The sequence below is a fragment of the Xenopus tropicalis genome, chromosome 5 (assembly GCF_000004195.4).
Source record: "Xenopus tropicalis strain Nigerian chromosome 5, UCB_Xtro_10.0, whole genome shotgun sequence".
NCBI lineage: Eukaryota > Metazoa > Chordata > Amphibia > Anura > Pipidae > Xenopus > Xenopus tropicalis.
The window spans coordinates 161533173-161548177 of record NC_030681.2 but is presented as its reverse complement, the minus strand read 5'-3'; the positions used below and the strand labels follow the sequence as shown (position 1 = coordinate 161548177).

The following is a 15005-nucleotide window of genomic DNA, read 5'->3' as shown; positions in this document are numbered from 1 at the left end:
GGGCCAGTGGGACTGATCTGGATCCAATCCAAAGAAACAGCTGATTAACACCCTGTGGCCCCTCCCCCTCGGGGCAAAACTCACTATTGCTCCGTGCCTTTAACCAACCCCCTATTATTATAGTACATCCCTTCCATTAGCCAATTGGATGAGGGCTGGCCGGCCTGCCTGGCAAAGCTCCGCCCACTGCTGCTATATAGCCCATTCCCTCTACACCGAGCCGCGAGGCAACTGAGTCAGACACTGGGGCAAGTGAATTCATTTATTAGAAGTTATTACAGGCGCTTATACCCCCATGTGACTGCTACTGCCCCCCTGGGTGGCACTTATATCAGTAACAATGGGGTGCAAGTTACAACCCCCTTCTCCTTACCCATCTTACCATTATTCACCATGGCAGCCATTTTGCTATTTAGATTGTAAGCTCTTGGGCCCGAAGGCTGGTTCTTATCGTTACAATGAGGTATGTAGATAATAATACTGGGGGGGGGGGGAATGTAAATACACCGGGGCAATGCCCACACTGCTGCTGTAGTCTCAAGCCCTGCGGGGGGCGCAATGGAGTTCTGAAGGCACAAACGTTCCAACTCAACCTCTGTCCAATCACGGCACAGCGTTTCATAGGGATCCATTCAGCTTCCTCGGAATCAAGAACATGTCGCTCACTGAAACTATGGACCCAAAGTGATTATTGCCCCAAATTGGCCTTTAGTCCCACTAGTGCCCCCCCATGTTTGTGACAGGTTGTGTTTCTGTAAATAACCAATAAGAATTCTCTGTCAGAAGTTTAGCTCCTCCCCATGCGCCAAAATCGCCACAACAAACTGCTGGAAGACCCGGTCCATGTATCTCTGGTGGTTTGGGATCAGATCTTCCAGGAAACCGATGTGCCCCCCGTGGGTGGTGATTAACAGAGCCACGTAGGGATTGGAGGAGACCTCGGCCAATGGAATCGCTGCAATTGGGCAGAAGAGCAAGGAGGCGGAGTTATAGTATAACACAAACAGTACTTGGGATGGGATAGTAGGGAGAGATGGTGCCTATAGTAGCAGTGGGGGGATAATAGCCTCTGGGAAGGGACTGGGGCTGTGGGATAGCAGGTATAGTAGGGAGAGGAGGAGCCTATAGTAGCAGTGGGGGGGATAATAGCCTCTGGGAAGGGACTGGGGCTGTGGGATAGCAGGTATAGTAGGGAGAGATGGTGCCTATAGTAGCAGTGGGGGGATAATAGCCTCTGGGAAGGGACTGGGGCTGTGGGATAGCAGGTATAGTAGGGAGAGATGGTGCCTATAGTAGCAGTGGGGGGATAATAGCCTCTGGGAAGGGACTGGGGCTGTGGGATAGCAGGTATAGTAGGGAGAGATGGTGCCTATAGTAGCAGTGGGGGGATAATAGCCTCTGGGAAGGGACTGGGGCTGTGGGATAGCAGGTATAGTAGGGAGAGATGGTGCCTATAGTAGCAGTGGGGGATAATAGCCTCTGGGAAGGGACTGGGGCTGTGGGGATAGCAGGTATAGTAGGGAGAGATGGTGCCTATAGTAGCAGTGGGGGGGATAATAGCCTCTGGGAAGGGACTGGGGCTGTGGGATAGCAGGTATAGTAGGGAGAGATGGTGCCTATAGTAGCAGTGGGATAATAGCCTCTGGGAAGGGACTGGGGCTGTGGGATAGCAGGTATAGTAGGGAGAGATGGTGCCTATAGTAGCAGTGGGGATAATAGCCTCTTGGGAAGGGACTGGGGCTGTGGGATAGCCAGGTATAGTAGGGAGAGATGGTGCCTATAGTAGCAGTGGGGATAATAGCCTCTGGGAAGGGACTGGGGCTGTGGGATAGCAGGTATAGTAGGGAGAGATGGTACCTATAGTAACAGTGGGGGGATAATAGCCTCTGGGAAGGGACTGGGGCTGTGGATAGCAGGTATAGTAGGGGGAGATGGTGCCTATAGTAGCAGTGGGGGGATAATAGCCTCTGGGAAGGGACTGGGGCTGTGGGATAGCAGGTATAGTAGGGAGAGATGGTGCCTATAGTAGCAGTGGGGGGATAATAGCCTCTGGGAAGGTACTGGGGCTGTGGGATAGCAGGTATAGTAGGGAGAGATGGTGCCTATAGTAACAGTGGGGGGATAATAGCCTCTGGGAAGGTACTGGGGCTGTGGGATAGCAGGTATAGTAGGGAGAGATGGGGCCTATAGTAGCAGTGGGGGGGATAATAGCCTCTGGGAAGGGACTGGGGCTGTGGGATAGCAGGTATAGTAGGGAGAGATGGTACCTATAGTAACAGTGGGGGGATAATAGCCTCTGGGAAGGTACTGGGGGCTGTGGGATAGCAGGTATAGTAGGGAGAGATGGTACCTATAGTAACAGTGGGGGGATAATAGCCTCTGGGAAGGTACTGGGGGCTGTGGGATAGCAGGTATAGTAGGGAGAGATGGTGCCTATAGTAGCAGTGGGATAATAGCCTCTGGGAAGGTACTGGGGCTGTGGGATAGCAGGTATAGTAGGGAGAGAGATGGTGCCTATAGTAGCAGTGGGGGGATAATAGCCTCTGGGAAGGGACTGGGGCTGTGGGATAGCAGGTATAGTAGGGAGAGATGGTGCCTATAGTAGCAGTGGGGGGATAATAGCCTCTGGGAAGGGACTGGGGCTGTGGGATAGCAGGTATAGTAGGGAGAGATGGTGCCTATAGTAGCAGTGGGGGGATAATAGCCTCTGGGAAGGGACTGGGGCTGTGGGATAGCAGGTATAGTAGGGAGAGATGGTGCCCTATAGTAGCAGTGGGGGATAATAGCCTCTGGGAAGGGACTGGGGCTGTGGGATAGCAGGTATAGTAGGGAGAGATGGTGCCTATAGTAGCAGTGGGGGGATAATAGCCTCTGGGAAGGGACTGGGGCTGTGGGATAGCAGGTATAGTAGGGAGAGATGGTGCCTATAGTAACAGTGGGGGGATAATAGCCTCTGGGAAGGGACTGGGGCTGTGGGATAGCAGGTATAGTAGGGAGAGATGGTACCTATAGTAACAGTGGGGGGATAATAGCCTCTGGGAAGGTACTGGGGCTGTGGGATAGCAGGTATAGTAGGGAGAGATGGTGCCTATAGTAGCAGTGGGATAATAGCCTCTGGGAAGGTACTGGGGCTGTGGGATAGCAGGTATAGTAGGGAGAGAGATGGTGCCTATAGTAGCAGTGGGGGGATAATAGCCTCTGGGAAGGGACTGGGGCTGTGGGATAGCAGGTATAGTAGGGAGAGATGGTGCCTATAGTAGCAGTGGGGGGATAATAGCCTCTGGGAAGGGACTGGGGCTGTGGGATAGCAGGTATAGTAGGGAGAGATGGTGCCTATAGTAGCAGTGGGGGGATAATAGCCTCTGGGAAGGGACTGGGGCTGTGGGATAGCAGGTATAGTAGGGAGAGATGGTGCCTATAGTAGCAGTGGGGGGATAATAGCCTCTGGGAAGGGACTGGGGCTGTGGGATAGCAGGTATAGTAGGGAGAGATGGTGCCTATAGTAGCAGTGGGGGGATAATAGCCTCTGGGAAGGGACTGGGGCTGTGGGATAGCAGGTATAGTAGGGAGAGATGGTGCCTATAGTAACAGTGGGGGGATAATAGCCTCTGGGAAGGGACTGGGGCTGTGGGATAGCAGGTATAGTAGGGAGAGATGGTGCCTATAGTAGCAGTGGGATAATAGCCTCTGGGAAGGGACTGGGGCTGTGGGATAGCAGGTATAGTAGGGAGAGATGGTGCCCTATAGTAGCAGTGGGATAATAGCCTCTGGGAAGGGACTGGGGCTGTGGATAGCAGGTATAGTAGGGAGAGATGGTGCCTATAGTAGCAGTGGGATAATAGCCTCTGGGAAGGGACTGGGGCTGTGGGATAGCAGGTATAGTAGGGAGAGATGGTGCCTATAGTAGCAGTGGGGGGATAATAGCCTCTGGGAAGGGACTGGGGCTGTGGGATAGCAGGTATAGTAGGGAGAGATGGTGCCTATAGTAGCAGTGGGGGGATAATAGCCTCTGGGAAGGGACTGGGGCTGTGGGATAGCAGGTATAGTAGGGAGAGATGGCGGATATAGTAGCGGTATAGTAGGGAGAGATGGCGGATATAGTAGCGGTATAGTAGGGAGAGATGGCGGATATAGTAGCGGTTAAGTAGGGAGAGATGGGCGGATATAGTAGCGGTATAGTAGGGAGAGATGGCGGATATAGTAGCGGTATAGTAGGGAGAGATGGCGGATATAGTAGCGGTAAAGTAGGGAGAGATGGCGGATATAGTAGCGGTATAGTAGGGAGAGATGGCGGATATAGTAGCGGTATAGTAGGGAGAGATGGCGGATATAGTAGCGGTATAGTAGGGAGAGATGGCGGATATAGTAGCGGTATAGTAGGGAGAGATGGCGGATATAGTAGCGGTATAGTAGGGAGAGATGGCGGATATAGTAGCGGTATAGTAGGGAGAGATGGCGGATATAGTAGCGGTATAGTAGGGAGAGATGGCGGATATAGTAGCGGTATAGTAGGGAGAGATGGCGGATAAAGTAGGAGGATCCATGTTGGAACTACAGGGGCTGTTAGTGCTGGAGGGTCCCATTCCCAGTTGCCCCCGGGGTTGCACATAAATGCCCCATAAAAAGAGACCAGGGTGCAGGGTGGGAGGAACTTACAAGTTCTGGGGGAGAAAGGATCATCCAATGAGCAGAGACAAAGCACGGGGGTCCGGATCAGACTGAGTCGCCGGTCTGGGCTTGCCTCCCGATAATACTCGTCACATGACTGATAGCCGTAGGCGGGGACGGTGTAGCGCTCATCATACTCCCTGAGCGTTTGTGCCTGGATGGGGGGGGAAAGGGTTACAGGGGCAGATGAGAATGGGGGGGGTATTCCCTTACACGGCTGTGTACCTGCGGGAGGTAAGTACAGTACATACGGGGGCAACAGCAAAATGGAAAAAGCTTAGAGGATATTGGTTAGGGAGGTTTAGTTCCCCTTTAAAGCCCCTCTGTACTTCCTGTTACTGAGCCACTGCCTGTATGGAAAGTGTCAGCCTTGGGGGTCAGCCTTGCACAAGTCTCCATTGTTCCCTGGCTGCAACCCCTGGGCCTCCTATTGTGTTAGACTCACCCACAGTGGGCGGTGCCCAACAGAACAGGAGGCGTGGCTATTATACTGAAAAAGACCAGTAAGCAAAGGTACATCCTGGGCCCCAGGGCCCCCAGCAGGTCCTGTACTTCCTGTGTCTCACCCCCCCACCCCCAACCTACTGGGCAAGGGATCCATAGCAACGGGCAAGGGAACGATAGCAACGGGCAAGGGGTCGATAGCAATGGGAAAGGGACCGATAGCAACGGGCAAGGGATCGATAGCAACGGGCAAGGGATCGATAGCAACGGGCAAGGGATCGATAGCAACGGGCAAGGGACCGATAGCAACGGGCAAGGGCATTAATAACAACGAGCAAGGGATTAATAGCAACAGGCAAGGGATCGATAGCAACGGGCAAGGGATCGATAGCAACGGGCAAGGGATCGATAGCAACGGGCAAGGCATTAATTACAACGAGCAAGGGATTAATAGCAACGGGCAAGGGATCGTTTGCAACGGGCAAGGGATCGATAGCAACGGGCAAGGGATCGATAGCAACGGGCAAGGGATTAATTACAAAGAGCAAGGGATCGATAGCAACGGGCAAGGGATCGATAGCAACGAGCAAGGGATCGATAGCAACGGGCAAGGGACTGATAGCAACGGGCAAGAGACTGATAGCAACGGGCAAGGGATTAATTACAAAGAGCAAGGGATTAATAGCAACGGGCAAGGGATCGATAGCAACGAGCAAGGGATCGATAGCAACGGGCAAGGGACTGATAGCAACGGGCAAGAGACTGATAGCAACGGGCAAGGGATTAATTACAAAGAGCAAGGGATTAATAGCAACGGGCAAGGGATCGATAGCAACGGGCAAGGGATCGATAGCAACGGGCAAGGGATCGATAGCAACGGGCAAGGGATTAATTACAAAGAGCAAGGGATTAATAGCAACGGGCAAGGGATCGATAGCAACGAGCAAGGGATCGATAGCAACGGGCAAGGGATCGATAGCAACGGGCAAGGGATCGATAGCAACGGGCAAGGGACTGATAGCAACGGGCAAGGGACTGATAGCAACGGGCAAGGGACTGATAGCAACGGGCAAGGGACTGATAGCAACGGGCAAGGGACTGATAGCAACGGGCAAGGGACTGATAGCAACGGGCAAGGGACTGATAGCAACGGGCAAGGGACTGATAGCAACGGGCAAGAGACTGATAGCAACAGGCAAGGGACTGATAGCAACGGGCAAGGGACTGATAGCAACGGGCAAGGGACTGATAGAAACGGACAAGGGACTGATAGCAACGGGCAAGGGACTGATAGCAAGGGGCAAGGGACTGATAGAAACGGACAAGGGACTGATAGAAACGGACAAGGGACTGATAGCAAGGGGCAAGGGACTGATAGAAACGGGCAAGAGACTGATAGCAACGGGCAAGGGACTGATAGCAACGGGCAAGGGACTGATAGCAACGGCAAGGGACTGATAGAAACGGACAAGGGACTGATAGCAACGGACAAGGGACTGATAGCAACGGCAAGGGGTGCAGAATACACAGAGGGAAATGGGGTGAAATGACCCAAATTAAAGGGAAAGTGTGAGACGTAATGAAAGGACAGAGCCCGGTGGGACAGACGAGACCCCTCACCTCTAGAACATGATCTACATCCACCTTCTGGGAAATGACTGAGCGGTATCTGTAAGGAGAGAACAGACTGAGCCACCGAGGGAGACGTGCAGAGAGCACCCAATAGGAATCAAGTAAAGGGCAACTACACCTTTGTATAATGGAAACGGGTCATTCGTTCAAGAGAAGGGTGAGTTCACCAGAAACAGACACTCAGCAGGGTACAGAGTCCCCCCTAGTGCCCACCTGGGGCTCGGGCAGTGGGGCATAGCGGCAAACTTGCTCCCAAACTGCCAACTCAACCGCCACCGTCTGCACCCAATAGCGATGCAGCAACTGGACGAAGGAGCATCACCTGGTCTGAGCGACTGCCACTCACCGCCATATTGGGGAATTGCAGGACACCTACCTAATCATCGTCTTCTTCACCCCCCGAATGATGGTCTTGTGGAGCAGCCAATGATTGAGGGGCTCAGAGAGAGACACGTCTGACTGAAAGAGATTCCACAGGGGAGACAATGAGACAGCAGCTCGGAGATGTGAGGAGGCGCCATAATCAGCCAAGTAGTTAAGGAGGATCACCCTATGGAGGAAGGAGTTGAATGTCAGTTGGGGGGCCAAGGGGTATTTAGTAGCGGGTATCATTCAATTCCCCCCAACCTGCCTCTGGGTCACTCCCAACCCTGAATGTACTCAGCAGGGTCCCCATGATGGTTGGTCACCGAGACCCCCGACACAGTGAAACTCCCTCCCATCATAACTGGGTCTCAGCCACAATAAATATGGACCTTCTCAGGTCACTTTGTGCCAATAGCCCTCAGCTCCACAGGGGTCTCCAGAGGTGCCTCCAGAGGTTCCATCAGGCGTTGAGGCAGTAGAATGTGTTGCAATCTGCTAATGGAGACCCCCTGTGAGGGACAGCTGCTACAGAAGGGGCAATAGAGGGGTCTCATGTTCTTCAGGGACCAGTTTTGCCCATAATCACCCAAGGATCTGTCATGAAATGAAGAGCAGAAGGTCTAAAAGATGGTACATTCCCATAATTCCCTTTATGAAGTGAAAATAACATGGACCTCATAGTTCCTGGGTTGAAGGACCCATAGTAACGCTGGGCTGAGAAGTCTAGGGGCTCCTGTAGAGAGGAACAACTCCTTCAGCGCCCTATTGGCTCATGGGTATTAGAGGAACCAATCACTGAGGGGCCCAACCCAAACCGAAAATGAAAGGTCCATCAGTAAATGGACAGGAAGGTAAGAGCAGATCATGATGGGACCGTGTCCGTGACGGCTGCTGCCCCAAAGCATTGTGGGAATGACACATTTCTGCATATTTCCCTGGGGGTGTTCCCAGGGGGCCACACTTACGCTCCTAGGGATGAACCAACGGCCAATAGGGGAGCCTCCGGATACTTCTTCATCAAATGACCAACCACTGTCCTCATATCCAGGGTGTATCCCACACACAGGGTCTTGGGGGTCTGCGGAGACAAAGTAACACTGGTACCCGGGGGTTCTAAGGGGGGAGGAGTGGGCAGTGATTGCCCCGTTAGTAAGTGGGGGGCCGGTAGGTATGTGGGGGGGGGTAGGACTCACCAGGACTTGCTCCAAGCCGAAGCCGCGATTATTAATGACAACGCACCTGCGGAGAGACACGCGGCTGAGATTGGCCAGTCTGCTCCCAACTGGCACCCACAGGAACCGCCATTCAGCGGGAACTCTGGGAAATGTCATTCAGAGCAACATGGCTGCTGGGGGCAACTTTGCCCGGGGCACTTGCATTAATCATTAACCCTTTAGTCATTTAATAAGTAGAGGCAAAATGGGTGGTGCTGGTCTCCAATCCCGCCTCCACCTCACCTGTATCCCGCCTCCATCTCACCTGTACCCCGCCTCCATCTCTCCTGCATCCTGCCTCCATCTCTCCTGCATCCCGCCTCCATCTCACCTGTACCCCGCCTCCATCTCTCCTGCATCCCGCCTCCATCTCACCTGTATCCCGCCTCCATCCAACCTGTATCCCGCCTCCATCTCTCCTGCATCCCGCCTCCATCTCACCTGTATCCCGCCTCCATCTCACCTGTATCCCGCCTCCATCTCACCTGTACCCCGCTTCCATCTCACCTGTATCCCGCCTCCATCTCTCCTGCATCCCGCCTCCATCTCTCCTGCATCCCGCCTCCATCTCACCTGCATCCCGCCTCCATCTCACCTGTACCCCGCCTCCATCTCTCCTGCATCCCGCCTCCATCTCTCCTGTATCCCGCCTCCATCTCTCCTGCATCCCGCCTCCATCTCACCTGTATTCCGCCTCCATCTCACCTGTATCCCGCCTCCATCTCACCTGTACCCCGCTTCCATCTCTCCTGCATCCCGCCTCCATCTCACCTGTATCCCGCCTCCATCCAACCTGTACCCCGCCTCCATCTCTCCTGCATCCCGCCTCCATCTCACCTGCATCCCGCCTCCATCTCACCTGTACCCCGCCTCCATCTCTCCTGCATCCCGCCTCCATCTCACCTGTATCCCGCCTCCATCTCACCTGTATCCCGCCTCCATGCTCACCTGTATTCCGCCTCCATCTCACCTGTATCCCGCCTCCATCTCACCTGTATCCCGCCTCCATCTCACCTGTACCCTGCCTCCATCTCACCTGTATCCCGCCTCCATCTCACCTGTATCCCGCCTCCATCTCACCTGTATCCCGCCTCCATCTCACCTGTATCCCGCCTCCATCTCACCTGTACCCCGCCTCCATCTCACCTGTATCCCGCCTCCATCTCACCTGTATCCCGCCTCCATCTCACCTGTATCCCGCCTCCATCTCACCTGTATCCCGCCTCCATCTCACCTGTACCCCGCCTCCATCTCACGTGTACCCCGCCTCCATCTCACGTGTACCCCGCCTCCATCTCACCTGTACCCCGCCTCCATCTTCACCTGTACCCCGCCTCCATCTCACGTGTACCCCGCCTCCATCTCACCTGTACCCCGCCTCCATCTCACCTGTTACCCCGCCTCCATCTCACGTGTACCCCGCCTCCATCTCACCTGTACCCCGCCTCCATCTCACCTGTACCCCGCCTCCATCTCACCTGTACCCCGCCTCCATCTCACGTGTACCCGCCTCCATCTCACCTGTACCCCGCCTCCATCTCACCTGTACCCCGCCTCCATCTCACCTGTACCCCGCCTCCATCTCACCTGTTATCCCGCCTCCATCTCACCTGTACCCTGCCTCCATCTCACCTGTACCCCGCCTCCATCTCACGTGTACCCCGCCTCCATCTCACGTGTACCCTGCCTCCATCTCACCTGTATCCCGCCTCCATCTCACCTGTACCCCGCCTCCATCTCACGTGTACCCCGCCTCCATCTCACGTGTACCCTGCCTCCATTCACCTGTACCCCGCCTCCATCTCACCTGTACCCCGCCTCCATCTCACCTGTACCCCCCTCCATCTCACCTGTACCCCGCCTCCATCTCACGTGTACCCCGCCTCCATCTCACGTGTGTACCCGCCTCCATCTCACCTGTACCCCGCCTCCATCTCACCTGTACCCGCCTCCATCTCACCCTGTACCCCGCCTCCATCTCACCTGTTACCCCGCCTCCATCTCACCTGTACCCCGCCTCCATCTCACCTGTACCCCGCCTCCATCTCACGTGTACCCCGCCTCCATCTCACGTGTACCCCGCCTCCATCTCACCGTGTACCCCGCCTCCATCTCACCTGTACCTCCGCCCCTCATCACCTGTACCCCGCCTCCTCCTCACGTGTACCCGCCTCCTCTCACCTTGTACCTCGCCCCATCTCACCTGTACCCCGCCTCCATCTCACCTGTTACCCCGCCTCCATCTCACGTGTACCCGCCTCCATCTCACCTGTACCCCGCCTCCATCTCACCTGTACCCCGCCTCCATCTCACCTGTACCCCGTGCCATCCATCTCACTCTGTATCCGCGCCTCCATCTCACCTGTACCTGCCTCCATCTCACCTGTACCCGCCTCCATCTCACGTGTACCCCGCTCCATCTCAGCGTGTACCCTTGCCTCCATCTCACCTGTATCCCCGCTCCATCTCACCTGCTACCCCGCCTCCATCTCACGTGTACCCCGCCTCCATCTCACGTGTACCCTGCTCCATCCACTTACCCCGCCTCATCTCACCTGTACCCCGCCTCCATCCCTCACCTGCTACCCCGCTCTCCATCTCACCTGTACCCCGCCCTCCAATCTCACGTGTTACCCCGCCTCCATCTTCACGTGTACCCGCCTCATCTCACCTGTACCCCGCCTCCATCTCACCTGTACCGCCTCCATCTCACCTGTCCCCGCCCTCACCTGTACCCCGCCTCCATCTCACCTGTCACCCCGCCTCCATCTCACCTGTACCCCGCCTCCATCTTCACGTGTACCCCGCCTCCATCTCACGTGTACCCGCCTCCATCTCATCCTGTACCCCGCCTCCATCTCACCTGTACCCCCGCTCCTCTCACCTGTACCCGCCTCCATCTCACCTGCTACCCCGCCTCCATCTCCCTGTACCCCGCCTCCATCTCACCTGTACCCCGCCTCCATCTCCACGTGTACCCTGCTCCATCTCACCTGTATCCCGCCTCCATCTCACCTGTACCCCGCCTCCATCTCACCTGTATCCCGCCTCCATCTCACGTGTACCCCGCCTCCATCTCACCTGTATCCCGCCTCCACGGCCGCCTTCGCAAGGTTCAGAATGTAGATTTTTTGACTGTTGCCATTGAGACCAGGCAATATAATAGCAATTGGGCGAGTGGCACCGTCGGGGTACTGGGGGCTTTCCTCATTATCTTTCCAGTCCAGAGAGAGTTGCCCCCCATCCTCGGCGAATTAACTTCATCTGGGGAACAAAGAGCGGGAGCCTAAAATATCCAAACCGCCAATTCCCACCATCCTGTACCCACCGATCATATAACCCCCCCATCTACCACCGATCATATAAACCCCCATGTACCCACTGATCATATAACCCCCAGTACCACCAATCAAATAACCCCCCATGTAACCCACCAAATCCAATAATAACCCCCCATGGTACCCACGATCAAATAACCCCCCATGTACCCACCAATCAAAATAACCCCCATGTACCCACATCAAAATACCCCCCCATGCCCACCGATCATATAAACCCCCCCAATGTACCGCACCCGATGCATGCATAACCCCCCCATGTACCCACTGATCATATAACCCCCATGTACCCACCGATCATATAACCCCCCATGTACCCACCGATCATAACACCCCCATGTACCACCGATCATATAACCCCCATGTACCACTGATCATATAACCCCCCCATGTACCCACGATCATATAACCCCCCATGTACCCACCGATCATACAACCCCCCATGTACCCACCGATCATATAACCCCCCCATGTACCCACTGATCAATATAAACCCCCCATGTACCACCGATCATATAAACCCCCATGTACCCACCGATCATATAACCCCCCATGTACCCACCGATCATATAACCCCCCATGTACCCACTCGTCATATAACCCCCATGTACCCTGATCATATAACCCCCCCATGTACCCACCGATCATAAACCCCCCCATGTACCCACCGATCATATAACCGCCCCATGTACCCACCGATCATATAACCCCCCATGTACCCACCGATCTATAACCCCCCATTCCCACCGATCTATAACCCCCCATGTACCCACCGATCATATAACCCCACCCCATGTACCACCGATCATATAACCCCCCCACATACCCAGTACCCACCGATCATATAACCCCCCATGTACCCACGATATATACCCCCCATGTACCCACCGATCATATACCCCCCCATGTACCCACCGATCATATAACCCCCCCATGTACCCACCGATCATATAACCCCCATGTACCACCGATCATATAACGCCCCCCATGTACCAACCGATCATATAACCCCCCCCTGTACCCACCGATCATATAACCCCCCATGTACCCACTGATCATATAAACCCCCATGTACCCACTTGATCATATTAACCCCCCCATGTACCCACTGATCATATAACCCCCCCATCGTACCCACTGATCATATAACCCCCCATGTACCCACGAATCAACCCCGCCCATACCCACCGATCATATAACCCCCCCATGTACCCACTGATCATTTATAACCCACCCATGTACCCACTGATCATATAACCCCCCCATGTACCCACCGATCATATAACCCCCCCATGTACCCACCGATCATATAACCCCCCCATGTACCCACTGATCATATAACCCCCCATGTACCCACTGATCATATAAACCCCCCATGTACCCACCGATCATACACCCCCCATGTTACCCCCACCGATCCATATAACCCCCATGTACCCCACCGATCATATACCCCATTACCCGACCGATCATAACCCCCATCCCCCCACTATATACCCCCCTGTACCACCGATCATATAACCCCCCCCATGTACCCCACCGATCATATAACCCCCCATGTACCCACGATCATTATACCCCCCATGTACCACCGATCATATATAACCCCCCATGTACCACCGATCATATAACCCCCCATGTACCCCCGATCATATAACCCCCCCATGTACCCACCGATCATATAACCCCCCATGTACCACCTGATCATATAACCCCCCATGTACCAAACCGATCATACAACCCCCCCATGTACCACCGATCATATAACCCCCCCATGTACCCCACTGATCATATAACCCCATGTACCCACTGATCAATAAACCCCATGTACCCACTGATCATATAACCCCCATGTACCACCGATCATATAACCCCCATGTACCCACCGATCATATAACCCCCCCATGTACCCACCGATCATAATAACCCCCCATGTACCCACCGATCATATAACCCCCCCATGTACCCACCGATCATTAACCCCCCATGTACCCACCGATCATATAACCCCCCCATGTACCCACCGATCATATAACCCCCCCATGTACCCACCGATTCATATAATAACCCCCCATGTACCCACCGATCATATAACCCCCATCCCACCGATCATATACCCCCCATGTACCCACCGATCATATATACCCCCCCATGTACCCACCGATCATATAACCCCCCCATGTACCCACCGATCATATAACCCCCCCTGTACCACCGATCAATATAACCCCCCCATGTACCCACCGATCATATAACCCCCCATGTACCCACCGACATATAACCCCCAGTACCCACTGATCATATAACCCCCCCATGTACCCTGATCATATAACCCCCCATGTACCCACGATCATATAACCCCCCCATGTACCCACCGATCAATAACCCCCCCATGTACCCACGATCATATAACCCCCCCATGTACCACTGATCATATAACCCCCCCATGTACCCCGATCATATAACCCTGCCCATGTAACCCACCGATCATATAACCCCCATGTACCCATCGATCATATACCCCCCATGTACCCACTGATCATATAACCCCCCATGTCCCCACTGATCATATAACCCCCAGTCCACGACTATAACCCCCATGTACCACCGATCATATAACCCCCCCATGTACCCACCGATCATAACCTCACCCATACCCCACCGATCATATAACGCCCCCCATGTACCCACCGATCATATAACCCCCCATGTACCCACCATAATATAACCCCCATGTACCACCGTCATATAACCCCCCATGTACCACCGATCATATAACCCCCCCATGTTCCCACCGATCATATAACCCCCCATGTACCCACCGATCATATAACCCCCCAATGTACCCACCGATCATATAACCCCCCCATGTACCCACCGATCATATAACCCCCCATGTACCCAAAAAACCCCGTACCCACGATCATATAACCCCCCCATATGTACCAACCGTCAGTATAACCCCCCCAGTGTACCCCACCGATCATATAAACCCCCCCATGTACCCACTGATCATTATAACCCCCCCATTACCACTGATCATATAACCCCCATGTACCCACTGATCATATAACCCCCCATGTACCACCGTCATATAACCCCCCCATGTACCCACCGATCATATAACCCCCCCATGTAACCACCGATCATAATAACCCCCCCATGTACCCACTGATCATTAACCCCCCATGTACCCACTGATCATATAACCCCCCCATGTACCACCGATCATATAACCCCCAGTTACCCCCGAGTCATATAACCCCCCATGTACCCACTGATCATCATACCCCCATGTACCACAACTGATGTCAATATAACCCCCCATTGTACCCACTGATCA

The 15005-nt window shown here is 54.3% G+C and overlaps 1 pseudogene; it reads right to left on the bottom strand.

Moving 5' to 3' along the window:
- Positions 1 to 244: 244 nt before the first annotated feature.
- LOC116410813 overlaps positions 245 to 15005 on the bottom strand; it is a 22093-nt pseudogene continuing 7332 nt past the window's right edge.